Source organism: Oryctolagus cuniculus, chromosome 8 (genome assembly GCF_051225735.1).
Source record: "Oryctolagus cuniculus isolate XC-2025 breed Fujian yellow rabbit chromosome 8, ASM5122573v1, whole genome shotgun sequence".
In the NCBI taxonomy this organism is placed as follows: Eukaryota; Metazoa; Chordata; class Mammalia; order Lagomorpha; family Leporidae; genus Oryctolagus; species Oryctolagus cuniculus.
In genome coordinates, this window is record NC_142874.1 from 690519 (window position 1) to 717587 (window position 27069).

Sequence of the window (27069 nt, forward strand, 5' to 3'; positions counted from 1 at the left end):
CTTTCAAATAAATAAGTATATATTTAGCAAAAATAAATAAGACTTAGAATGAGGCCAGACATTGCATTTTAAGACATGTTGAGTTCGGAAGCAGTCCACACAGCAGACTCATAGAATGACAATCATTTTAAATAGCATTTAGATGTAGTATTAGGTGTGAGAATATTAAGTATCATATCTAGTTCTCATCTCTTTTTCAAAATGGGAGGGCACTCTAGAGATTGTAGTTCTAGCAGAGTCTTTTTGTGCTAGTTACTATCCATCATTCATTAAAAATCTTTATAACTTCTTTGCTTTATCTAATTTGCTTTAGAGTTCACACCAGTGACTCACTACATTGTGACTTTTGTTTCTTCCTTATGATGAAGATCTATTTCTGAAATCACAGCTGATCAATCATGTTCCATCTGTCTCTCGTTGCAAAGTTGTATTTGACCTTGTTTTTCATGCAGACCCATGTCAAGATAGAAACATTTGATGAGAAGTCAGTGTAAATATGTTTTTAGTCACATTTGATTAACAATGAAGATTTAGGAGTGGTCTTCAGGCTAACTTTATCTGTAGTCCATTGCTAAACTTAGATATATTAGTTCTGTATACAGAAGTCATCGCCCCGAAGTACCTAGCCAGGATTATTTTGCTGGGAATTGTACTTCTGCAGAAGTATGCCATTCAATAGGCCCAAAGTTCAAAAGAAAAGTGTTTAACAAAACCAACAAGATGATAACAAATTGAGTTACATCTATGCATATAAGCTATGCAGAAGTCATATGTTAAAACAATGAACAAGGTTACAAGTGAATAGCAGAATACCATAATTAACATCATATAAGTACACAGGAAATGCTTATTGTCGCTCCCCCTCTTCGCGGAGGAGCAGCACTAAGCCCTGCCTAGGCTTCATATCCGAGTCACGGCACCATTATGTCGCTCCCCCTCTTCGTGGAGGAACGACACAGGACCCTGCGCTGTTCTTCTGTCTGCTCGGCCCTTCCCGGGTTTGCTGCTGGTTCTTCCTGGGTTGGCTACCATCCCTTCCACCTCTGTGGAAGGGCGGTTCCCCCTGCCACATTCCCCACTTCCGCGGGGGAGCGGCACACCGCCAGCCGGCTCTCTCGGGGGCTGCACAGGTGTTCCTCTTAGATGTTCCTGATGCATGTTGTCTCTCTCCTCCTTTATAGTCCTCTCCACCAATCTGTGCTCTGCTACCCACACGCCGAGCGCGCCACTCTCCTCCAATCAGGAGCGGCTCTTGCAGCTTGTCAAGTTGGTGAGAGGCACCTGGGTAGAAGCTGTACGCTCCTCTCCCAGCGCCACATTGTGGGAGAGCAGATGCATAGAATAAGTCTTAATTCCAGTAACTTAGTCTAGTCCGAGTTGCTCCCAGTTGCTCCCCACACTTATTAACCTCAGTGAAAGTTTTCAGGCCCATGAACATGGGCTGGTATTGTGGCCCAGTGGTTCAGCTGCCATCTTTGATGCCTACATCCCACATGAGTGCCAATTTGAGTCACTTCTGATTTGGCTCCATGCTAATGGACCTGGGAAAGCAGTAGAGGATGGTATAAGTGCTTGGACCCTGTCACCCATGGGGAAGACTCAGATGAAGTTCCTGATTCCTGGCTTCAGCCTTGCCCCATTCCATATATTGCAGCCATTTGTGGAGTATACCATGGATGGAAGACCTCTCTTTCTCTGTCTCTCCCTCTTTGTCCATAATTCTGCCTCTCAAATAAATGAAAAACTAAATCTTTAAAATAAAACAAAAACAATGAACAGAGTTGTGATCTGAAAGGAGGGGTACATGAGAGTATTTCAGGCATGGAAAGCCAAGACACTCTGGCAAAAGATCTCTGGGAGTGAGATCCCAGTGGAAAGAACAGGTCTTCAAAGAAGGAGGTACCTTTCTCTGAAGGGAGGAGAGAACCTCCACTTTGACTATGACCTTGTCTAAACAAGATAAGAATCGGAGAACTCAGAGGGCTTCCATAGCCTTGGAAACTCATGACTGGAGCATAGGGAGATTACTGATGCCATAGACAGGAGTGTCAACTGGTAAAGTCAACAACAGGAGTCACTTACTCCTCATGTAGGATCTCTGTCCTTAATGTGCTGTGCATTGAGGTTTAATGCTATAACGAGTACTCAAACAATATATTTCACTTTGTGTTTCTATGGGGGTGCAAACTGTTGAAATCTTTACTTAATGTATACTAAACTGATCTTCTGTAAAAAAAAAAAAAAAAAGAAATTATCAACTCCCAACTTGACTCTCACTGGGATTAAACATGACAATAGGTCTCATCTGATTTCATCATCATTTACAAAAAATCATCTATTATTTTTCACTTTATGTTTCTGTGTGGGAGCAAACTGTTGAAATCCTTACTTAATGTATACTAAGCTGATCTTCTGTATATTAAGATAATCGAAAATGAATCTTGATGTGAATGGAAGGGGAGAGGGAGTGGGAAAGGGGAGGGTTGTGGGTGGGAGGGACGGTATGGGGGGGAAGCCATTGTAATCCATAAATTGTACTTTGGAAATTTATATTCATTAAATAAAAGTTAAAAAAAAAGAAAGGAGGGGTATTACAGTGTGCTAACTACTTACATTAAATATGTAAAATGTCTGATCCAAAAATTCTGAAAGTTAAAAACTGAATCCAAGACAGGCTTATATTTTCTTTTTTAACTGCAATATCTGGTATTTTCAAATTTTGGGGTTCACGAAGAAGTGACAACTCTATTCACTAATTGCAAGGCTAGGAGTTCATGATGCCAGATATTCTGTACATAATTTTTGTGTATGCTAATGTTTTCAAGAATATTGTGGTATGATGATAATAGATTCTTCTTTTTTTTAAATTTATTCATTTTTACTTGAAAGCCAGACTTACAAAGAGGCAGAGGTAAGAGAGAGAAAGATGTTTTCCATCTGCTTGTTCACTCTTCCAAATGACCACAAAGGACAGAGATGGGCTGATCTGAGGCCAGGAGCTTCTTCTGGTTCTCCCACACTGGTGCAGGACCCAAGGGCTTGAGCCATCTTCCATTGCTTTCCTAGGCCATAGCAGATAGCCAGATCAGAAGTGGAGCAGTTGGGATCTGAATCATTGCCCATATGGGATGCCAGCACTGCAGGTAGAGACTGCTGGTATGCCACAGTGCCTGCCCTGATAATGGATTCTTACTGAGCTCATACAATAACGTTGCCACAAGAAATCAAAAAAGTTTTGCTTTTTAGAGAAATTAAGTAGGTGGAAAGGTAAACATTTCCATCTATTTACAAAACTATACTAAACTATAGTAACCAATAGAAATTGTAGAAATCTTCCTGAATCTAGATGAAACACTGAAATGCAGAACCAAAAAAATTTAAATAAAAGCATAGAAATCCATAAACATGATTAATTCAATCTCATGTAACTAATTCTATGTTTTTGAAAGACAGTTACAGAGAGAGATAGAGACACACAGAGAGAGAGAGCATTTGCATTTGCTAGTTCACTCCCCAAGTGGCTGAAACAGTTGGAGCTGAGCTGATCTGAAGGTAGGATCCAGGAACTTCTTCTGGGTCTCCCATGTGGATGTAGAGGCCCAAGGACCTGAGCCATCCTCTGTTGCTTTCTCAGGAACATTAATAGGGAGCTGGATCAACAGTGGAGCTCCCAGGACTCAAACTGGTGCCCATATGGAATGCTGGAGCTTTAACCCACTGTGCCACAACACTGGACCCTCTACTAGCAGTTTAATGGGATTTTTAGTTTTTTCTTTCCCTCAGCAGTCTGTCTAAAGTAGCCTAAGATCTGCATTTAAGAATATTTTCTGTTAAACTGATTTCAAGTGTTTTGAGAAAGTACAAAATTTTCCTTTGACATATCCAAGGGTCCAGCTAGAAATCTCAAGGTCAAAATGCTTAGAACCTTGATCCTGAGAAATACTGTGAAGAATGCAAAAAGGGCTTCACGTGTTTGGTCAAAACTTCTCTTGTCATGAGCTGTATGGAATCCTCTCTGGATTTGGGGGACCAAAAATTGGGAATTTCTTACACCCAGGGGGCTGAAGCTCATGGCTCTAAGGCAATCACCATGCTGAAAAATGACTATCTTGACTCCTCAGGTACCCTAGTCTCTACTGTGGACCACATATTGATTGTCAGAGTGCTTTGCTTGCACACTAGAGTTTCTCACCTGATTTCACTCAGATTTAAAAGCTGTAGGAAATCATGGGAGTAGCCATTAGGAGCTTAGGTCTCCAGACATCACCAGTCACTGGGTTCCACATTCCCCTTCCTTCCCACAACTAAGTTCAGCTATGTCAAAGAAAAAGGGTAGCTCTTTGTATTTCCTTTCTGAAAACATCAATGCTAAAAGCATTTAAGTGAAGTCTTCTTTAGAAATTTCAAGTTGGATGGGCCAGCGCCATGGCTCACTTGGTTAATCCTCTGTCTGCAGTGCTGGCATCCCCTATGGGCACCAGGTTCTAGTCCCAGCTGCTCCCCTTCCAGTCCAGCTCTGCTGTGGCCCAGGAGGGCAGTGGAGGATGACCCAAGTGCTTGGGCTCCTGAACCTGCATGGGAGACCAGGAAGAAGCACCTGGCTCCTGACTTCAGATTGGTGCAGCTCCGGCCATTGATGCCATTTGGGGAGTGAACCAACAGAAGGAAGACCTTTCTCTCTGTCTCTCTCTCACACTGTCTATAACTCTACCTGTCAAATAAAAAAGAAAAGAAAAGGAAAGAAATTTCAAGTTGGAGAGAACATTTATACAAGGTCTATGATCTAGATAGCTGATTATTTTTAGAATCTTTGAGCAAGAATTGTTAATGAGCTTTTCATCTTAGATCACCAAAGTGTTCCAAGTTTCAGTGAAGCACCACAGAATTCAAAGGAAATCTCATCAATCTCTTCCTAGCAGTTTATTTTCTGACAGTCACCTCCCAATAAAAGCAGCCAAAAGAACTTCTAAGATCACAGACACACATTAATGGAGCCACATTCCAAGTCCATGTTCATGGTTGGGGATTGGGGTAGTAATCTTAAATCTCCATGCACAAGTCCACAAAACAAGACAAGCTGTGTGCCAAGAAAGAGGAGACAGAGCATGGAGCCACAGGCAGACCAGGTTTATTCAGAAGGTTGATTCACTCCAAGGTGAATTCATGGCAGAGAGTTCCCAGTAAACAAAGCAAAGAGAGAACCCCCTGTCTTACAGACTGCTGCTTTATATAGCACAAAGTGGTGGGAAGGAGCTTGGAGGTCTGAGCTAAAGCAGGGCTGCTGAGATAGAGAAGAGCTTGGGCTAGATTTAAAGGTCCTTTGAGGTCACAGTGTGAGCTGGGAGGGATTTGGGCTGAGGCTGGACTCTGAGGCTGAGCACTGAGATAGAGGGAGACAGCTTGGGAGGAGTGGAGGAGATCTCAGGCTGATAGCAGAGTTTCACATAGTGTTGTGTCCAAAAGTTGAGGCAGGGCAAGGCTGGTCAAGGCAGGGGTGGGGCTGAGAGAGTCTGTATTAGCAAGACAGAGAAACAGGGGATTGCTTGTTGTGTAGGGGAGAGGTCAACATGGACATAAGGATTTTTGTCCTTTCTCCATCACTGTGTATGACAAAGTCAGAATAAAGCAGACTTTGGTGGGAAATTTCTGATATAAATTCTATAATAAAATTTAGCCAATCACCATCTTTTGCAGTTCGGATAGATTTCTGTGGGTGATCCCATGGGACTGCCTGCCCTGCCCATGTGGGAGGTTGAGAGGGCATGGTGCGCTATGCCTCCCAGGAGGGACCCCACAGCCTGGCTGCTGGCAAGTGGCAGGAGCTCCAGGCCCATTTCCTCCATCCCCTCTTCCTGTTGGAATCCTTGTGGCTATGCTTTTGTGGTTCATAAACAGAGAGCTGATAAGCAACTCCCAGACATGGGCTGGTTGCACAAAGGAGCCCAGGGGCCTATGTGTGCTAAGTGACCTATAAGTCAATTAGTTAGAGGCCTTTTGGCGTGTCGCCCCTTCTGCTCTATAGACTTGCTGTTGCCACCCAAGGTTTTTCATTCCCCTCTTCCCCTATAAATTCTGAGCCTGATTGCTCATTGTTTCTTGTGGAGAGATGCTGTTGCTCTTCCAGCCCGACAGCTGAGGGTCTCACACAAAGAGACCACAGATGTCAGTCTTTAGATAAGAGGATTCATGTTTGGTTGCCTTTCAGCTGGGAATCTGAGGAAATGTCTAGCAAGGGTAAATGCCATAGGAGTTGTCAGAGACCTAGTAGAGAAAATGATGTGCACCACCGATGGCAAAATCCAGCTCTGATGACAGAACTCCCAATCCCCAATATGGAGCCACACATTTAGCATCTTTCAAGTCAGCAAGGAGTGCTTACATTTTGCAAGAACTCTCAGTCAAGTCTCAAGCTATGTGCATGCCTATATTTTTTTAAAGCAAATATCATTTGTTGGGCCATTTGTAGGAAAGACAAGCAGAATATTAGCCACATTAGGCCCTTTATTCACAAGTTCCAACATCATTACTACCACCAAATCAGATTTAAGAGGAGGGCAATTGCTAACCTTGGGTGTACATATTGGGGAAGGGGCAAAGGAGATGCAGTGTTTCCTGTCTCTTTGCTCATTTTCTAGCCTGCAAACCTTTCTTCTTCTCTAGTAGCCCCAGGTAAGAAATCAGCCTGCTTCACTTGCTCATAGGTTCTTCTTGAAAATCCCATGGCGCACAGGCACCACGGCTCACTAGGCTAATCCTCCACCTTGCAGCGCCGGCACACCGGGTTCTAGTCCCGGTTGGGGCACCGGATTCTGTCCCGGTTGCCCCTCTTCCAGGCCAGCTCTCTGCTGTGGACAGGGAATGCAGTGGAGGATGGCCCAAGTGCTTGGGCCCTGCACCCCATGCGAGACCAGGAGAAGCACCTGGCTCCTGCCACCGGATCAGCACGGTGCGCCAGCTGCAGTGCACTGGCCGCGGCGGCCATTGGAGGGTGAACCAATGGCAAAAGGAAGACCTTTCTCTCTGTTTCTCTCTTACTGTCCACTCTGCCTGTCAAAAAAAAAAGAAAGAAAAAGAAAAAGAAAATCCCATTGCCCACTTTCCCTCTGTCTGACCCTCATTCATATCAGGCATGTGAGTGAACACGTGGGACAGCACCCCACATTGCACATTCAGTTGTCATTATGACCCACAACCTGCATACATTAACCAGAATCTCATCTGGTGGTCTCTCAGCATCACCCACCCAGGTTGTTGCACTCAATTCAGGCTCATCTAAGTTCAGAGGAGCATAAGGGGAAGGACATGTAGTCAGGAGTCCACCCTGCCTTGCAGGGCTACCCCTGCCACATCACCTCCTGAAAATATTGTTGCTATGGCAATTTTCCAACCTTGAGGCCAGTGCTTCATACTTCCTCTGACTGTACATCTACACACATCCCTTGGCCTCATCAGGCACTCCAGGAGCAGACTTGCTCCATGCATACTGCAATGCTGGCCATGCAGAGGCAGGATTAGCTCAAACCACTGCCACCAGTCATCCCTGATGTGTCAACAGCTGCAGCCAGTACCACGAGGCCACAGCTCACAGCACATCTGTGACCATCCTACTCTGAGTGCAGATGTGTGATGTGGCAAGCCTCCAAATCTTCTGCTGGATCCTTAAACAATGGGCTCTACAGGGGCAGGGCTTTTCCTCCCCAAAGGCTTTCTACACTGTCAAGACAGTGCCTGCCCAACTCTGGTCTTAGGGGATTTTTCATTGTTCCAGGAGCATGTACTCAGGGGTGGGTGGCTGGGCACTTCTGAAGGGTGAACAGTATTTTCTGTGTTTTGTTTTCTTTCTTTCTTCTTTCTTTCTTTCTTTCTTTCTTTTTTTTTTTTTTTTTGCTTTGTAAGGACTCTATGGTTGAACATGACCAAAGTCCCCTGCCTCAGTTTTCTCACCTTCAAGTACACCCATAAGGTGAGAATAGATTCATGAATCTTCCATTTCATGACACCTCAAGATTCTGTTCATTCAGCCATTCACATTCACATGTGCCCTGTGATGTGGGGCTGTGGGAGGTCTGGTGGCTTGAGAGGTTTATGCTAAGAAGACAAGGCCAGAAAAGCCTTCCTCTGAAAGAGGGAATCTCAGGGTTAAAAAGATTCTGGCTTCAAATGTGGGGAGCTCCCACAGTCCCCTCAGCCAAGGCCAGAGATGATTTTCTCTTTCTTGGTTATGCCTCTCTGCCAAGACATGGGCACTAGGATAGAAGTTGGGAGATCCCAGCCTAGTCCAGGTTAATGATTGGTTTGACAGCCTGCCAGTCAAGATCCATGTGCTGATCCCAGCTTTAGTTACCAAGCTTCTACCTACCATCTGCCTATTTTCATTTCATACAATGGTGTCATTTCTGGGCTCTGCTACCTCTGAGATCTGACTCTTTTTTAAAAAAAGATTTATTTATTTATTTGAAAGTCAGAGTTACACAGAGATAGAAGGAGAGGCAGAGAGAGAAGAGGTCTTCCATACACTGGTTCACTTCAATGTTGGTGGCTGCAATAGCCAGAGCTGCACTGCTTAGAACCCAGGAGCCAGGAGATTCCTCCAGGTCTTCCCATGAGGGTGCAGGGGCCCAAGGGCTTGTGCCATCTGCTTTCCCAGTCCACAGCAGAGTTCTTGATCAGAAGTGGAGCAGCTGGGAATTGAGCCAGTGCCCATATGGGATGCTGGCACTGCTGGGGGTGGCTTTACCCTCTACACCACAATGCCAGCCCTGAGATCTGATCTTAACCTGGTGGTTCCTGCCTGATGGTCATGGCATGCACAAGTGATGTAGGTGATTGTATTCTGCATCCACAACTTTTGTCACATTGTTTTTAATTATCTATGTCCTTGTCATTTGTCCACCAGGACTGAAATCACCTTTAGGGTAATCATGATATTCACATTATTCATATTGCATCAATCATACCCAGGAGAGTACCAGGCATAATGCAGACCAGTCACCCCTGTCTCCCTTCCTCCTCTGCTCCTCATTCCCACAGTGCTAGGGGCTCTTGCTCTTCTCCTCCTCCTCCACCCCTCCCTCTGCACAGCTACCACCACCATGAGACCCACACACCATGCTCCTCTACTCCCTCTGACCCCATACACTCTCCAGTTCCAGTGGATCCAAACAGGATGATATATCAAGTGTGGAGGTTTAGTTGTACTCATGAAGCAAAGCTACAGAGCTCCACTATCACTAAGTGAATTGTGGATGTTGGACTTGAAAGCTCTAATTGTTGTGCTCAGTTCTATGGTCCTATGACAACTGAGAACATGGCATGAATTAAGGAGATGCCTGCCTGCATATCCCATTCAGTTAGGAGCCACAGAGCTCTGCAGCATTGTTGTTGGAGCCCTTTCCATTTATTCACTGCTCAAACCTATTGCTTTCTTTTCTGCTTTGTGTCCATCCACTCATATCAGAGTAGCCAGGACAGAGTGAGTTTTTTATGAGTCATGATGGTGAGCCAGTGGCTAGACACCTTACTTGGACTTTATAATGTGCATTTTGGCTATTCCAGGAAATTGTTTTTTTTTTAAAGATTTACTTATTTATTTGAAATAGTTACGCAGAGAGAGAAGGAGAGGAAGAAAGAGAGGGAAAGGTCCTCCATCCGTTGGTTCATTCCCAATTTGCTGCAATGGCCGGAGCTGTGTCAATCTGAAGCCAGGAGCCAGGAGCCTCTTCCAGGTCTCTCACATGGGTGCAGGAGCCCAAGGCCTTGGGCCATCTTCTACTGCTTTCCCAGGCCATAGCAGAGAGCTGGATCAGAAGTGGAGCAGCCAGGACTTGAACCGATGCCCATATGGGATGCCACACTGCAGGTGGCAGCTTTACCCACTATGCCATAGTGCTGTCCCTCCCCAAGGAATTTTTTTAACTTCTTTCCTGCTTAATTCTGCTTTATTTACCTAAGGTTGATGAATCTATAAATTGTGAATTAGCGAGGTATTCCACATTTAGCTTTGAAATATATGATTTTGTGGGGTTTTTAACTTAACTTTTTTTTACAAATATTTTTTTTTGACAGGCAGAGTAGACAGTGAGAGAGACAGAGAGAAAGGTCTTCCTTTTGCCATTGGTTCACCCTCCAATGGCCGCCGTGGCCAGTGCACCGTGCTGATCCGGTGGCAGGAGCCAGGTGCTTCTCCTGGTCTCCCATGGGGTGCAGGGCCCAAGCACTTGGGCCATCCTCCACTGCACTCCCGGTCTGGCCTGGAAGAGGGGCAACTGGGACAGAATCTGGCACCCCAACCAGGACTAGAACCTGGTGTGCCAGCGCCACAAGGTGAAGGATTAGCCTACTGAGCCACGGTGCCGGCCTTTTTATAAATATTGACCATTACTACTCTTTTTAAAAAATATTTATTTACTTATTTATTTGAAAATCAGAGTTACACAGAGAGAGGGGAGGCAGAGAGAGAGAAAGAGAGAGGTCTTCTATCTGATGTTTCACTCTCCAATTGGCCACAGTGGCTAGAAGTGTGCTGATTCAAAACCAGCAGCCAGGAGCTTCCTCCAGGTCTCCCATGTGGGTTCAGGGGACCAAGTATCCTCTACTGCTTTCCCAGGCCATAGCAGAGAGCTGGATTGAAAGTGGAGCAGCCAGGTCTTGAACAGGGGCCCATATGGGATGCTGGCACTTCAGGCCTGGGTGTTAACCTGCTGCGCCACAGCGCCAGCCTCTGAATTTTACTTTTTTATTTAGACCATTCTTATAGAAGTGGATTATGTCTTCTAGTTTCTAAGTAACTGTATCATAATGAGGACCATTGTAGATTGTAGCAGTTAAAAGTATTTGGCTTGATGATCAACATAAGGCTTATAGATAGTAGCTACCCATGAGATTGTGTCTTGGATTTAGGGGAAGTTTATAAGTCAGTTGGAGGTAGCCTTTTATTACTGATGAACATGAATGTACTGAGAACTCCTTGTCCATTAAATAATAAAATCCAAATGAAGATTTACACATGAGTTCCCTCCTGCCTTCATCTACCATTGAAATCCTGATGTTTCTGCCTTTTGGATCTCCCTGTAATCTGTTGCCTCTTCTTCATTCCCACTACCACCATACCTTGGTTCAGGTCCTACTAAATTACCTTTGATATACTTTTTAATTGACCTCTCTGCTTTTTGTTTTTCTTACCTTTGTGTAAAGCCTCTTAGTTCATCCAAATATTTTTCTGATTGCTCAGGTTCTCCTACTTCAATAACTAGGAAAATCATGTGGCTGGTAGTTCTTTCAACACACCACACAAAAGAATGCTCAGTAAATGCTTACTAAATAATGAGTGGAATGCCTTACAAAGCTAGGGTGAACGTTTAACCTGCTTGGCCCTGGATGGTTTCTGTTTATACATTTCAACCCTGTGTCATTATTAATATGTCTCTTTTATTATCAAAGTTGTCTCTGAGCAACAAATTATACATTCATCTAATTGTGTGTGTTATCAAATAGATATCTATTTCATTGTCTCTTCAACTAGGTAGTTATTGGGGATCAGAAATTATATTTGTTTAATTTTTGTAGCCTCATTTATTCATTCAACTAAAAGAATGACTCTATCAAGATGCTGAGTTTTAATCTCAAAGGAAACATGTTTCTTGCCCTCCTGAATTTTCAATCTGGCAAGAAAAAGCAATCTACACAAAGAATATTGCCTGACATAATAAACATTAGTGTGAAATGAATGGATACATTTAAGCATTCCTAATCCAGCAATTCTAATCCCATGAATTATAATTGACAGAAGTAATCACAAACAGAACTCCATGTCATCCTGCTTCCATTTACATTTCTACTTAAAATCTTAAAAATCAAACACCACACATATACCTAAGAATGCATAATATTTATATGCTATCTTGATATTAAGCATGAGAAAAATAACCATACAGCAATAGTAACTTTGAACCTCCTTTCTTTTTTAGATAAATTATAATCCTATGTGTTTCTCTACAGTGAGGATTAGGATTGTAGATACTCTTCCTCTCCCTCACTTTTTATTTTAGAGATGAGAAATCTGAGGTTTTAGAAACTGAGCCCTAAGATAAAAGAAATATTTCTTTTTTTTAAAGAAGATTTTTTTTTTATTTGAAAAGCAGAGTTACAGAGAGGCATGGAGAGAGAGCGAGAGAGAGAGAGAGAGAGAAAGTTTTCCATCCACTTGTTCACTCCCCAAATGGCTGCAATAGCCATAGTGAAGCTGATCCAAAGCCAGGAGCCAGGAAATTCTGGGTCTCTGATGTGGATGCAGGGTCCCAGGCATTTGGGCCATCTTCTACTGCTTTCCCAGGCTATAGCAGAAAGCTGGATTGGAAGTGGAGCAGCAGGGACTTGAACTAGCCCCCCGTATAGAATGTCGGTGCTGAAGGTGGAGGCTTAGCCCACTATGCCACAGTGCTGGTCCCGAAAGACTTCTTAAACCAATATTTCACGTTGGTTGGCCTTTAACCTAGACTTTTTTTTACCATACTTCCATGGGCAAATTCAATTCTAATCTCTTTCCACCTCAGCTTTCTCTTTGTAAATTGAAAATACGGTCTCCAGAATTAACCTAAGGTATAATTGATACAAAGTAAGGCATTTACTCTGTTAATCTGGCCCCCAGAAGATACTTGGCAATGTTAGTCCTGTATCCAGTTCTCTTTTTTTCTGTGTGTGTGTGTGTGTGTGTGTGTGTGTTTGTACTTGGTGAATTAGAGGGTGGTGTAAAATGCTTTGAAAAGAACCACAAATAAAAGACACAAATAAAAATTGTATTCTCAAATCTAGATGTTAAACTATGCCGTGTACACCTGTGCTGAGAGTTACATTTAAATCCTTATCATGCATTACTTGAGAGAAGCTGTCCAGGAATAAAGTAGCAGGGGGATTTTCCTGAGGGAAACAGCGTGTGTGAGGGAACCAGGATTTGGGACTCAGCAGCAGTGGCTGTCACTTCTTAAGATTTTGTTCAAGAAAGGAAGAACAGCACCTGACCCTCGAGATCTGGGGTGGGAAGGAAGGGAAGGAGGGATGTAAACAAAAGCAAACGCTCTCTGGTTCCCAGCCTGTCTCCACCCACCCCGCACTGAAGCCCTAGGAGAGGGTCAGTAAGTCTATCTAGGAATGCCCTGGCCTGGACTTCATTTCCCAGAGTCACCCTGTGCTCTAACATTTCCTGCTCTGACCGCCTGTGCGTGTGCATGTGGGAGAACGTGCGCATGCGTGCCTTTCCCTGTGGCTTGGGGCTGGGAAAAGAAGTTCATTTACTGATCAGAGAGGGCCCTGAGAGGCCGTGCTGCTCCTTCTCCCACATTCCCTGGGGAGTCTTGCTCTGCAAGTGCAATTGCAGGCGGTTCGGGAGCACACACCCCAGACCTGCTGCCCGCTGCTTCTGTGCCTCTGCATCTGCCACCGTGGGCCCCAAGTTTCAGCGACTTCTCCTGTCCCACACTCTCCGCTTTGCTCTCCAGGTGTCCTGAAGAAAGGGGACGTGCTCCTGAGAGTTTCCACGGCAAGTATGGAGAACAGGAGGGGCATCTATGCATGTGTGGGAGAGGGGTGGGTGCAATGGCAGGTGGTGGCTCCCAGACCTCGATCACTTGGTTCTCAGTGATCCTTGGAGCTTCTCTGGCAGAGTCAAGGCTGGGGCCCAGGTGTTGTGTCTCCCACCACCACTTCCCAGTTTCCCAGTGCACGGCCAGTCCCACAGGCTGCCTCGCTCAAATTCTCCTTAAAGTACACTGGAAGAGGAATGGCCCAAGCAGGGCAGTTGAGAGCACTGTGAAGGAAGGAGTCCCATTCCCTAGATTTAAATAAGCCCAGTTCTCACTTTGGGTGGGTCAGAGAATGCCTTGTGGCTGGCCTCTGGCTATATCCCCTGGTAGTTCCAGCTGGGCGGGGCTCGGCGGCCCTCGGCGGCCCTCAGCTGGAGCCCAAGGCAGTGGAGAGGTGGAGATGGAAGATCAGAGTAGGATCTGGCTCCTGGCCCCCATGCTGGACCCCGCAGACACATTTTCAGCTGGTGCGCTATATGTTTGGCTGACTTTCCCAGCAGCACGTGAAGCTTGTGCAGTAGCTTTGTGGATTGATCTCTCCTCCGTGTTTAATTAACAGACTTTTTCAATCTGGAGCTTGAGGCCATGGAAACATAGCTGATTTATTTTCCTGCATTTCAATTTCTGTCTTCAACCCTTCTTTCTTCTCATGTTATTAGGGATGTCAACTTTTATTACCTGCTGCTAATCCCTTTGCAAAGTGAGAAGTGAACTGAAATTAATGCAAGTCTACCGTGTGAGTTAATAATGAGCTACTTCAATCTGGATTTTCATAGTGGAGAGCTACAAGAACATAAATACAGAAAAGTATCAATTTTTCTTGTTTAGTTCTTTACAGTCACTCAATGCTCCACCAAGCTGATTATCTTACAGTCCATACAGTTTTAATTAAGGGAGCCAGTTACTTTTTTTTTTTTTAATTTGGCAAAGTTAGAGGGGAAGGTCTTCCTTCTGGCCACTATGGTTGGCGCGCTGTGCTGATCCGAAGCCAGGAGCCAGGTGCTTCCTCCTGGCTCCCACGTAGGTGCAGGGACCCAAGCACTTGGGCCACAGCAGAGAACTGGACTGGAAGAGGAGCAAATGGGACAGAATCCGGTGTGCATATGGGATGCCGGCGCTGCAGGCAGAGGATTAACCAAGTGAGCCACGATGCCGGCCAGTTACTTTTTAAAAAATTTATTATTTATTTATTTATTTGAAAGGCAGAGTTACAGAGAGGCAAAGACACACAGAGAGAGAAAGAGAGAGAGAGAGCTCTCATCTGCTGGTTTACTCCCCAGATGGTCACAATGGCCAGAACTGCATGGATCTGAAGCCAAAAGCCAGGACCTTCTTCCAGGTCTCCCACACAAGTACAGGGGACCAAGCACTTGGGACATCTTCCACTGCTTTCCCAGGCCATAGCAGAGAGCTGGATCAGAAGTGGAGCAGCCAGGTCTCGAACCAGCACCCATATGGTTTTACCCGCTCAGCCACAACACCAGCTTCAAGTTACTTTTCTTATGCTGGGTTCTGTGTTTAACCCCATGACATTTGCAACATGGGAGGATATTAGTGATAGATTTTCAAAATGACTGGTCTGTGGAAGCCTTTGTACAAGGTGTTAATGTGAGGAGGGTAAGGAAGAAAAGAGAAAATGTGCCCCTCTCCCCCCACAGAGATGCCCACACAGTATGGTAAAAGATGTGGCTTTGGGCTGGCACTGTGGCTCAGTAGGTTAATCCTCTGCCTGTGGTGCCAGCATCCCATATGGGCACCAGTTCGAGTCCCAGCTGCTCCTCTGATCCAGCTCTCTGCTATGGCCTGGGAAGGCAGTAGAAGATGACCCAAGTGTTTGGGCCTCTGCACCCATGTGGGAGACCCAGAAGAAGCTCCTGGCTCCTGGCTTTAGAACAGAGGAGCTCTTCTGGACATTTTGACCAACTGGGGAGTGAACCAGCAGAAGGAAGACCTTTGTGTCTGTCTGTCTATCTCACTATCTGTAATTCTACCTCTCAAATAAATAAATAAAACATCTTTTAAAAAAAGAGAAATGTGGCCCTGAAAACTATTGCTATAGACTTTCAGTATAATGAAGTTTTCACTTGATTAACTGAGTGATTCATAGATTGTGTTAGAGTCCTGTTGTCACCAGATTACTAATCTGTGAAACTCATTTAGCATAGTAAGGTTATCTAGGAAGTAAGAATAGAAAGGGAATCCTGGATAGAGGTTGTTAGGGTAACATCTTCCTCTGAAACCCAGTGTGTTTTTGAGCTTTTCTCGCATGTACTCCCTATCACAGTGCTTGCGAGTGGACAAGCAGTTATGTGTTTCTGCTGAAAAGAGCTGCTTCACACCCAGGAAACAACTGTAAGACACTTTCTCAGCAACTATGTTGTGCGTACATTAATACGAACTTGAAAACAGCCAAGAACAGATTCCTGTACTACTCAGGCTAACTCACTGTCCTTGGCACATCATTCCCTGCTCTGCAATAAGTTTCTGGCAAGTTCTTTAAAGTTTTTAGGAGAGATATGTTTCATACGAGAGACATAATCTGGTAATGCAGCAGTGATGGCTTTAAGAAAAGGTGCCATGTGAGGAAGCAGTCTGATGTGTCCATTCATCTTCCCATTAATGACTCTCATTCATGTCTAGCATAGGGTGACAGAAGCAATCCCCCTTCTGAACTGCATCAAGCTAGGAGGATTCCTCTACAGTTTATCTGAGCTTTCCTTGTATGAGGGATTAACCAAAATACTACATTGTATAGATTTTTTTTTTAATTCATTTTATTTACTTGAAAGGCAGATTTACAGAGAGATGGAGAGACAGAGAGAGGTCTTCCATCCATTGGTTCACTCCTCAAATGGCCACAATGACTTGGGCTGGGCCAGGTGAACCCAGGAGCTAGGCGCTTCTTCTGGTTCTCACACTTGATTTCAGGGGCCCAAACACTTGGGCCATCATCCTCTGCTTTCTCAGGTGAATTAGTAGGGAGCTATATTGGAAATGGAGCAGCCAGGACTTGAACCAGTGCCCATGTGGGGTGCTGGCACTGCCAGGGTCTGCTTAACCTACTACACCAGTCCCATGTGCATTTTTCAAAGAGGGGGAGGGGTTAAATTTTTTCTAATATGACTCTCAAAATAAAGATTATAATGTGTAGTAGATGGTGATTTTGGTTATATTTTGAGTTTCATTAAATTCTATATTTTTGAAGTTAATGAGTACTAGTAGTTATTTTTTTTTAAAGATTTATTTATTTTACTTGAAAGAGTTACAGAGAGGAGAGGCAGAGAGAGATAAGTCTTCATCTGCTGGTTCACTCCGCAATTGGCTACAGTGGTCGGAGCTGTGCCGATCCAAAGCCAGGAGCCAGGAACTTCTTCTGTGTAGTAGTTATGTTATGTTATCCTTGCTTTGGATAAACAAACTCTCTCCCATCCCTCAGTTAAAATGCTTTTTAAAATAGGTTTATTTTGAGGGCTGGCACTGTGGCATGGCAGGTGAGGCTGCCACCTACAGTGCTGCCATCCCGTATGGGTGCTTGTTTGAGATCCAGCTTTCTGCCGTGGCCTGGGAAAGCAGTGGAAGATGGCCCAAGTTCTTGGGTTCTGCACTGCATGGGAGACCTGACAGAAGCTTCTGGCTCCTGGCTTCAGATAGATCCAGCTCTGGCCATTGCAGTCATTTGGGGAGTGAATCAGTGCATGAAAGACCTCTCTGTGCCTCTGCCTCTCTGTAACTTTGCCTTTTAAATAAACAAATAAATTTTTACATGCTACCCCATGGAGCTGGCCCCAAGACCGAACAGGTTTTCTGGGTGCTTATCTTGGGGTTCACTTTGAGCACTAAGCACAGTTATTCTGTGTGACTGAATATTTCATGTTCCTTTCTCATGATCTGAGTGATTGGCTACATCTGCCCATAGTGGAAACTAAAACTTAATTTGGCATTTGAACACCCAGCATACTGATTCCTGTAATCTTCTGAATTTAATCATAAAATATGTTTTGAAACATTTGGTCTGTGGGTAGGCAGGGCAGTTTTCCTGGATCCCTGTGAGAATTGATGAACTGATGGTGTGTTTCTACCCCACATTATATTCTGAAATTTACTTCCTTTTATTTTCTTAAAATAACTATATTTGAAATTTGCTCCCCCCTTCTGAAACGTTTGTGCTTCTGTCCTTCTTATAACCATGGACATGAGTAGCCCTTTTCCTTCTCTCTCTCTCTCTTTTTTTTTTTTTTTTTTTTTACAGGCAGAGTGGACAGTGAGAGAGAGAGAGACAGAGAGAAAGGTCTTCTTTGCTGTTGGTTCACCCTCCAATAGCCTCCGTGGCCAGTGCACTGTGCTAATCCAAAGGCAGGAGCCAGGTGCTTCTCCTGGTCTCCCATGCGGTGTAGGGCCCAAGCACCTGGGCCATCCTCCACTGCACTCCCGGGCCATAGCAGAGGGCTGGCCTGGAAGAGGGGCAACCGGGACAGAATCCAGCACCTCGAGCGGGACTAGAACCCAGTGTGCCAGCACTGCAAGGAGAAGGATTAGCCTATTGAGCTGTGGAGCTGTTTCTTTTCCTTCTCTTTATGATGTTAAGGAGCAGTGGGACATTGCAGCTCTCTCCCCTGGCAGCACATCTCCCTCAGTACGTCTCTTTGAATTAGACCCTGGGTTAACTTGGCTGCACAAAAGGCATATATCTAAACCCAGTGTACATAATGAATGAAAGTCATCATAAAATCAATATGCCTTGTAAACCTCTCATCTCTTGTTTTGAAATGTGTTGTGAATGTGTCTTTTATGTCAGTGTCTACAAGCCAGAGACTTCCCACTTAAGGCAGAAGGCTGCTGAGGGACAGCACAACTGTAGCTTTGCTCTGTTACTTTACTGTGGCTACTCTCTCACCCTCTCTATTTTATTAAGATTTAAAAATTTTATTTTAAAGGCAGAGTTACAGAGAAAGAGGCAGACAGAAGGATGGGGATCTTGCGTCTGCTGGTTCACTCAAGAGACTGCAATGAATAATGCTGGCCCAGCCTGGAAGTCCAACCCAGTGTCCCACATTGGTGCAAGGACCCAAGTACTTGTGCCATCTTTTTCTGCTTCCCTAGTTGCATTAGCAGGGAGCTGGATCAGAAGTGGAACAGCTGTGACTCAAACTGGCACTCATGAGGCTGGCATTGTGGCACAATGGGGAAAGCCACCATCTGCAATGCCAGCTTCCCATATGAGCAGCAGTTCATGTCCCATTTGCTCCACTTCTAACCTAGCTCCCTGCTGATGGCCTGAGAAAAGCAGCAGCAGATGACTCAAGTGTTTGGGCCATTGTAACCCATGTGGGAGACCCAGATGAAGTGCCTGGCTCCTGGTTTCTGTGTGCTTCAGCCCTGGCCATGGCAGCCATCTCAGATGGCAGATCTCTCTCTCTCTCTTAGCATTTATTTATTTATTTGCAAGGCAGAGAAAGAGAAAGGGAGAGAATGAGAAAGAGATTTTCCATCTGCTGGTCTACTTCCTAGATGGCTGCAATGGCCAAGACTGGGCCAGGCCCAAGCTAGGCACCAAGAGCTTCATCCAGGTCTCCCACTTGGGTGGCAAGGACCCAGGTATTGGGCCATCTTCTACTTTTTCAGGGCCATTAGAAAAGAGCTGGATTAGAAGTGGAGCAGCCAGGACATGAACTGGTGCCTATACCAGATGCCAGCACTGCAGGCAGCAGCTTTACCTGCTAGTCCACAATGCCATCCCATCTGACTCTCCCTCCTCTCCATAACTCTGGCATTTTTTTAAGATTTATTTTATTTATTTGACAGAGTTACTGATAGAGATAGAGACAGATAGAGAGGTCTTCAGTCTGCTGCTTCACTCCCCAAATGGCCACAGTGGCCAGATCTGAGCTGATCTGAAGCCAGGAGCCAGTAGCTTCTTCTGGATCTCCCATATGGATATAGGGGACCAAGGACTTGGGCCATACTGTGCCACTTTCCAAAGCACATTAGCAGGCAGCTGGATTGGAAGTCGAATAGCCAAGACCCAAACTGGTGACCATATGGGATGCAGGCCAGTGTCTCAACCAGCTGTGCCACAGCACTGGCCCCCAAAACTCTGACTTTCAAATAAATCAATCTATTTTAAAGGATGGACACACATATTGGATCCCAGCATTTTATTTGGTGGTGGTTTAATCCACTGTGCCACAAAGCCAGCCCCACCCTTTATCCTGGTGACTTGTGTGTCAAGATCTTGGTGCTATCTGCTGAACAACTGTTGGTATTATGTTAGACTCTTCTGTTTTATTTTGGTTCTCATTTGTTGAGTTTATTTGGGCTGCCACTTTTGGGTAGCAAGCTGTGATGTCATCAGTGGCTTAAACTGCTGTGTGTTAGGCTGGCACTGATTCTACCTTTCCATTTCTTCAAGTAGAAGTGGAAAATGAAATCCTCTCAAAACTAACATGCTACAAAGTAACAACTGGAAATCAAGCTTCCTTTCTTCTCACCTAACAGACCCAGCTGGTCTCTGTGTTTCTCATTTTAGCTCAAACCTACATCAGATTCCTAGAGCAGAAGGAAGCTTATTTTTTAATGCAGAATTCATAGATGTGGTTGTCCATTCACCTCTGAGAATTAAAGCCATCACTCTGCTTTTTGAATGGTTTTCAGTCTGTGGTGGTGCCATCTCACAGGAAGACAGATTCCTCACAGAAGAATACACCTAGGTGGAGAAAACTTCAAGGAGTGGGTTTTCCAAAGTGAAGTGGAATTCTGGCCTGGACATCCTTGAGATCATGATCAGCAGAGTGGGGAAATTCTTTTTTTTTTTTTTTTTTAACTTTTATTTAATGCATATAAATTTCCAAAGTACGACTTATGGATTACAATGGCTTTCCCCCCATACCGTCCCTCCCACCCACAACCCTCCCCTTTCCCACTTCCTCTCTCCTTCCATTCACATCAAGATTCATTTTCGATTATCTTAATATACAGAAGATCAGCTTAGTATACATTAAGTATGGATTTCAACAGTTTGCTCCCACACAGAAACATAAAGTGAAAAATAATAGATGATTTTTTAAAATGATGATGAAATCAGAGCAGACCTATTGTCATGTTTAATCCCAGTGAGAGTCAAGTTGGGAATTGATAATTTCTTTCTTTTTTTTTTTTTTTTACAGAGGATCAGTTTAGTATGCATTAAGTAAGGATTTCAACAGTTTGCACCCCCATAGAAACACAAAGTGAAATATATTGTTTGAGTACTCGTTATAGCATTAAATCCCAATGCACAGCACATTAAGGATAGAGATCCTACATGAGGAGTAAGTGCACAGTGACTCCTGTTGCTGACTTTACCAATTGACACTCCTGTCTATGGCATCAGCAATCCCCCTATGCTCCAGTCATGAGTTTCCAAGGCTATGGAAGCCCTCTGAGTTCTCCGACTCTTATCTTGTTTAGACAAGGTCATAGTCAAAGTGGAGGTTCTCTCCGTCCTTCAGAGAAAGGTACCTCCTTCTTTGATGGCCTGTTCTTTCCACTGGGATCTCACTCACAGAGATCTTTTGCCAGAGTGTCTTGGCTTTCCATGCCTGAAATACTCTCATGAGCTTTTCAGCCAGATCCGAATGCCTTTAGGGCTGATTCTGAGGCCAGAGTGCTATTTAGGACATCTGCCATTCTATGAGTCTGCTGAGTATCTCACTTCCCATGTTGGATCACTCTCCCCTTTATTTACTCCATCAGTTAGCGTTAGCAGGTACTAGACTTGTCTATGTGCTCCCTTTGACTCCCAGTCCCTTCACCATGACCAACTGTGAACTGAAACTGATCACCTGGAACAGTGAGATGGCATTGGTACATGCCACCTCGATGGGATTGAATTGGAATTCCCTGGTATGCTTCCAACTCCACCACTTGGGGCAAGTCAGCCTGAGCATGTCCCAAATTATACATCTCTTCCCTCTCCCATTCCCACCACCATGTTCAACAGGGATCACATTTCAGTTAATTTTCAACACTTAAGAATAACTGTGCATCAATTACAGATCTAAACCAGTCATATTAAGTAGAACAGATAAAAAAACTACTAAGAGGTATAATGTATTTAGTTGTTCATTAACAGTCAGGGCTATGCTGATCAAGCCATCATTTCCCATAGTGTCCACCTCACTCCAACAGGTTTCCCTCTTGGTGTTCAGTCAGTCGTCACCGATCAGGGAGAACATATGGTATTTGTCCCTTTGGGACTGGCTTATTTCACTCAGCATGATGTGTTCCAGATTCCTCCATTTTGTTGCAAATGACTGGATTTCATTGTTTCTTACTGCGGTATAGTATTCTAAAGAGTACATATCCCATAATTTCTTTATCCAGTCTATCGTTGATGGGCATTTAGGTTGGTTCCAGGTCTTAGCTATTGTGAATTGAGCTGCAATAAACATTAGGGTGCAGACTGCTTTTTTATTTGCCAATTTAAATTCCTTTGGGTAAATTCCAAGGAGTGGGATGGCTGGGTCGAACGGTAGGGTTATCTTCAGGTTTCTGAGGAATCTCCAGACTGACTTCCATAGTGGCTTGACCAGTTTGCATTCCCACCAACAGTGGGTTAGTGTCCCTTTTTCCCCACATCCTCGCCAGCATCTGTTGTTGGTAGATTTCTGCATGTGAGCCATTCTAACCGGGGTGAGGTGAAACCTCATTGTGGTTTTGATTTGCATTTCCCTGATTGCCAATGACCTTGAACATTTTTTCATGTGCCTGTTGGCCATTTGGATTTCCTCTTTTGAAAAATGTCTATTGAGGTCCTTGGCCCATCTCTTAAGTGGGTTGTTGGTTTTGTTTTTGTGGAGTTTCTTGATCTCTTTGTAGATTCTGGTTATTAACCCTTTGTCTGTTGCATAGTTTGCAAATATTTTTTTCCCATTCTGTCGCTTGTCTTTTCACTCTCCTGACTGTTTCTTTTGCAGTACAGAAACTTCTCAATTTGATGCAATCCCAATAGTTGATTTTGGCTTTGACTGCCTGTGCCTCCCGGGTCTTTTCCAGAAATTCTTTGCCTGTGCCAATATCTTGAAGGGTTTCTCCAATGTTCTCTAGTAACTTGATGGTGTCAGGTCGTAGATTTAGGTCTTTAATCCATGTGGAGTGGATTTTTGTGTAAGGTGTAAGGTAGGGGTCTTGATTCATGATTCTGCACGTGGAAATCCAATTTTCCCAGCACCATTTATTGAATAGACTGTCCTTGCTCCAGGAATTAGTTTTAGATCCTTGATCAAATATAAGTTGGCTGTAGATGTTTGGGTTGATTTCTGGTGTTTCAATTCTGTTCCATTGGTCTATCCATCTGTTTCTGTACCAGTACCATGTTGTTTTAATTACAACGGCCCTGTAGTATGTCCTGAAATCTGGTATTGTGATGCCTCCGGCTTTGTTTTTGCTGTACAAGATTGCTTTAGCTATTCGAGGTCTCTTGTGCCTCCATATAAATTTCAGCACCATTTTTTCCAGATCTGAGAAGAAGGTCTTCAGTATCTTGATTGGTATTGCATTGAATCTGTAAATTGCTTTTGGGAGAATGGACATTTTGATGATATTGATTCTTCCAATCCATGAGCATGGAAGATTTTTCCATTTTTTGGTATCCTCTTCTATTTCTTTCTTTAAGGTTTTGTAATTTTCATCGTAGAGATCTTTAACGTCTTTGGTTAAGTTTATTCCAAGGTATTTGATTGTTTTTGTAGCTATTGTGAATGGGATTGATCTTAGAAGTTCTTCCTCAGCCATGGCATTGTCTGTGTATACAAAGGCTGTTGATTTTTGTGCATTGATTTTATACCCTGCTACTTTGCCAAACTCTTCTATGAGTTCCAATAGTCTCTTAGTAGAGTTCTTTGGGTCCCCTAAATACAGAATCATGTCATCTGCAAAGAGGGATAGTTTGAGTTCTTCCTTCCCAATTTGTATCCCTTTAATTTCTTTTTCTTGCCTAATAGCTCTGGCTAGAACCTTCAGAACTATATTGAATAGCAGTGGTGAGAGTGGGCATCCCTGTCTGGTCCCAGATCTCAGTGGAAATGCTTCCAACTTTTCCCCATTCAATAGGATGTTGGCTGTGGGTTTTTCATAGATTGCTTTGATTGTATTGAGGAATGTTCCTTCCAAACCCAGTTTGCTTAGAGTTTTCATCATGAACGGGTGTTGTATTTTATCAAATGCTTTCTCGGCATCTATTGAGATAATCATATGGTTTTTCTTCTGCAGTCTGTTAATGTGGTGTATCACATTGATTGTCTTGCGCACATTAAACCATCCCTGCATACCAGGGATAAATCCCACTTGGTCTGGGTGGATGATCTTTCTGATGTGTTGTTGCATTCTATTGGCGAGAATTTTATTGAGGATTTTTGCATCTATGTTCATCAGGGATATTGGTCTGTAATTCTCTTTCAGTGCTGCATCTTTTTCCGGCTTAGGAATTAAGGTGATGCTGGCTTCATAGAAAGAATTTGGGAGGACTCCCTCTTTTTCGATTGTTCTGAATAGTTTGAGAAGAATTGGAGTTAGTTCTTCTTTAAACGTCTGGTAGAATTCAGCAGTGAATCCATCTGGTCCTGGGCTTTTCTTTGTTGGGAGGGCCTTTATTACTGTTTCAATTTCTGTCTCAGTTATGGGTCTGTTTAGGTTTTCGATGTCTTCCTGGTTCAATTTAGGCAGGTTGCATGTGTCCAGGAATCTATCCATTTCTGATAGGTTTCCCTGTTTGCTGGCATACAAGTCTTTGTAGTAATTTCTGATGATTCTTTTTATTTCTGTGGTGTCTGTTGTTACATTTCCTTTTTCATCTCTGATTTTATTGATTTGGGTCTCTTCTCTTCTTTTTTTAGTTAGTTGGGCCAATGGGGTGTCAATTTTGTTTATTTTTTCAAAAAACCAGCTTCTCGCATGGCTGATTTTTTGCAATGTTTTTCTTGATTCAATCCTGTTAATTTCTTCTCTGATTTTAATTATTTCTCTTCTCCTACTAGATTTGGGTCTGATTTGCTGTAGGTTTTCTAGATCCTTGAGGTGAATTGAAAGCTCATCTATTTGGTGTCTTTCCAATTTCTTGATGTAGGCACCTATTGATATAAACTTTCCTCTTAACACTGCTTTTGCTGTGTCCCATAAGTTTTGGTATGTTGTGCTGTTATCCTCATTTACTTCCAGAAAGTTTTTGATTTCTCTTTTGATTTCTTCTTTGACCCATTGTTCATTCAGGAGCATGTTGTTCAATCTCCATGTGTTTGCGTATGCTCTAGGGATTCCTGAGTTGCTAATTTCCAACTTCATTCCTTTATGGTCTGAGAAGCTGCATGGTATGATTCTAATTCTTTTGAATTTGCTGAGGCTTGCTTTATGGCCTAGTATGTGGTCAATCCTAGAGAAGCTTCCATGTACTGCTGAGAAGAATGTAAAATCTTTAGCTGTAGGATTGAAAGTTCTGTATATATCTGTTAGATCCATTTGGGCTATAGTGTCGTTTAAATCTACTGTATCCTTGTTGATCTTCTGACCAGATGATCTGTCTATTTCTGAGAGTGGAGTATTGAAGTCCCCCAGTACTACTGTATTGGGGTCTAAGTCTCCCTTTAAGTCCGTTAATAAATCTTTTAGATAAACTGGTGCCCTGTAGTTAGGTGCATATACATTGATAATTGTTATATCTTCCTGTTGAATTGATCCCTTAATCATGATATAGTGTCCCTCTTTGTCTCTCTTAACAGTTTTTGTGGTAAAGTTTATGTTGTCCGATATTAAGATGGCTACGCCCGCTCTTTTTTCATTTCTGTTGGCATGGTATATCTTTTTCCAGCCTTTCACTTTCTTTTTTTTTTTTTTTTTTTTTTTTTTATCTTTTATTTAATGAATATAAATTTCCAAAGTACGACTCATGGGTTACAATGGCTTCCCCCCCCATACCGTCCCTCCCACCAACAACCCTCCCCTTTCCCACTCCCTCTCCCCTTCCATTCACATCAAGATTCATTTTCGATTATCTTAATATACAGAAGATCAGCTTAGTATACCTTAAGTAAGTATTTCAACAGTTTGCTCCCACACAGAAACATAAAGTGAAAAATAATAGATGATTTTTTTAAAATGATGATGAAATCAGATCAGACCTATTGTCATGTTTAATCCCAGTGAGAGTCAAGTTGGGAATTGAAAATTTCTTTCTTTTTTTTTTTTTTTTTTTTTTTTACAGAAGATCAGTTTAGTGTACATTAAGTAAAGATTTCAGTCGTTTGCACCCCCATAGAAACACAAAGTGAAATATACTGTTTGAGTACTCGTTATAGCATTAAGCCTCAGTGTACAGCACGTTAAGGACCGAGATCCTACATGAGGAGTAAGTGCACAGTGACTCCTGTTGTTGACTTTACCAATTGACACTCCTGTTTATGGCATCAGTAATCTCCCTATGCACCAGTTATGAGTTTCCAAGGCTATGGAAGCCCCTTGAGTTCTCCGACTCTTATCTTGTTTAGACACGGTCATAGTCAAAGTGGAGGTTCTCTCCTCCCTTCAGAGAAACAGCCTTTCACTTTCAGTCTGTATGGATCTTTGTTGGAAAGATGTGTTTCTTGTAAGCAGCAAATAGATGGGTTTTGTTCCTTAACCCAATCAGCCAATTGGTGTCTTTTAACTGGACAGTTCAGGCCATTCACGTTCAAAGTGACTAATGATAAGTGGTAACTTTGCCCTGCCATTTGCCAAAGATAAGTTCTAATATATGCTTTGAATTCCCTGTGATCTTTTGCTGTGAGGTTTCCTTCCTTGGTTTCCGTCCTTTACCTTCTTTCATATTGATGACCGTGTTTCTGTGTTTCTGTGTGTAACACATCTTTAAGCATCTTTTGCAGGACTGGACGAGTGGCAACAAATTCTTTCAATTTCTGTTTGCTATGAAAAGTCTTTATTTCACCTTCATTCACAAATGATAGCTTTGCAGGATATAATATTCTGGGCTGGCAGTTGTTCTCTCTTAGTACCTGGGCTATATCTCGCCATTCCCTCCTAGCTTTTAGAGTTTCTGATGAGAAGTCAGCTGTGAGTCTGATTGGAGATCCTCTGAGAGTAATCTGACGTTTCTCTCTTGCACATTTTAGGATCTTTTCTTTATGTTTCACTGTGGAGAGTTTAATTACAATGTGTCGTGGTGAGGATCTCTTTTGGTCATGTTTATTAGGGGTTCTGTGGGCTTCCTGTACTAGGATTTCTCTGTCCTTCTCCAAACCTGGGAAATTTTCTGCTAATATCTCACTAAAAAGGCCTTCTAATCCTTTCTCCCTCTCCATGCCTTCAGGAACTCCTAGAACCCGAATGTTGGGTTTTTTAATAGTATCCTGAAGATTCCCGACAATATGTTTCAGATTTCTAATTTCCTCTTCTTTTCTTTGGTCTGACTGTATCCTTTCCTGTTCTCTGTCTTCTAAGTCCGATATTCTCTCTTCTGCTTCACCCA

At 43.4% G+C, this 27069-nt stretch overlaps 1 protein-coding gene across 3 annotated transcripts in view; it reads left to right on the forward strand.

The window, feature by feature from the left end:
* The first annotated feature begins 13141 nt into the window (after positions 1-13141).
* Positions 13142-27069, forward strand: part of LOC127482630 (uncharacterized) — a 49624-nt gene continuing 35696 nt past the window's right edge. The window contains exon 1 of one of the 3 annotated variants that reach the window (XM_089301817.1): positions 13142-13534. The gene's annotated coding sequence lies outside the window, so the exon portion shown is untranslated. Of the gene's footprint in view, positions 13539-27069 lie in introns of all 3 variants that reach the window. The other 2 variants (XM_089301818.1, XM_089301816.1) reach the window with 2 other exon arrangements.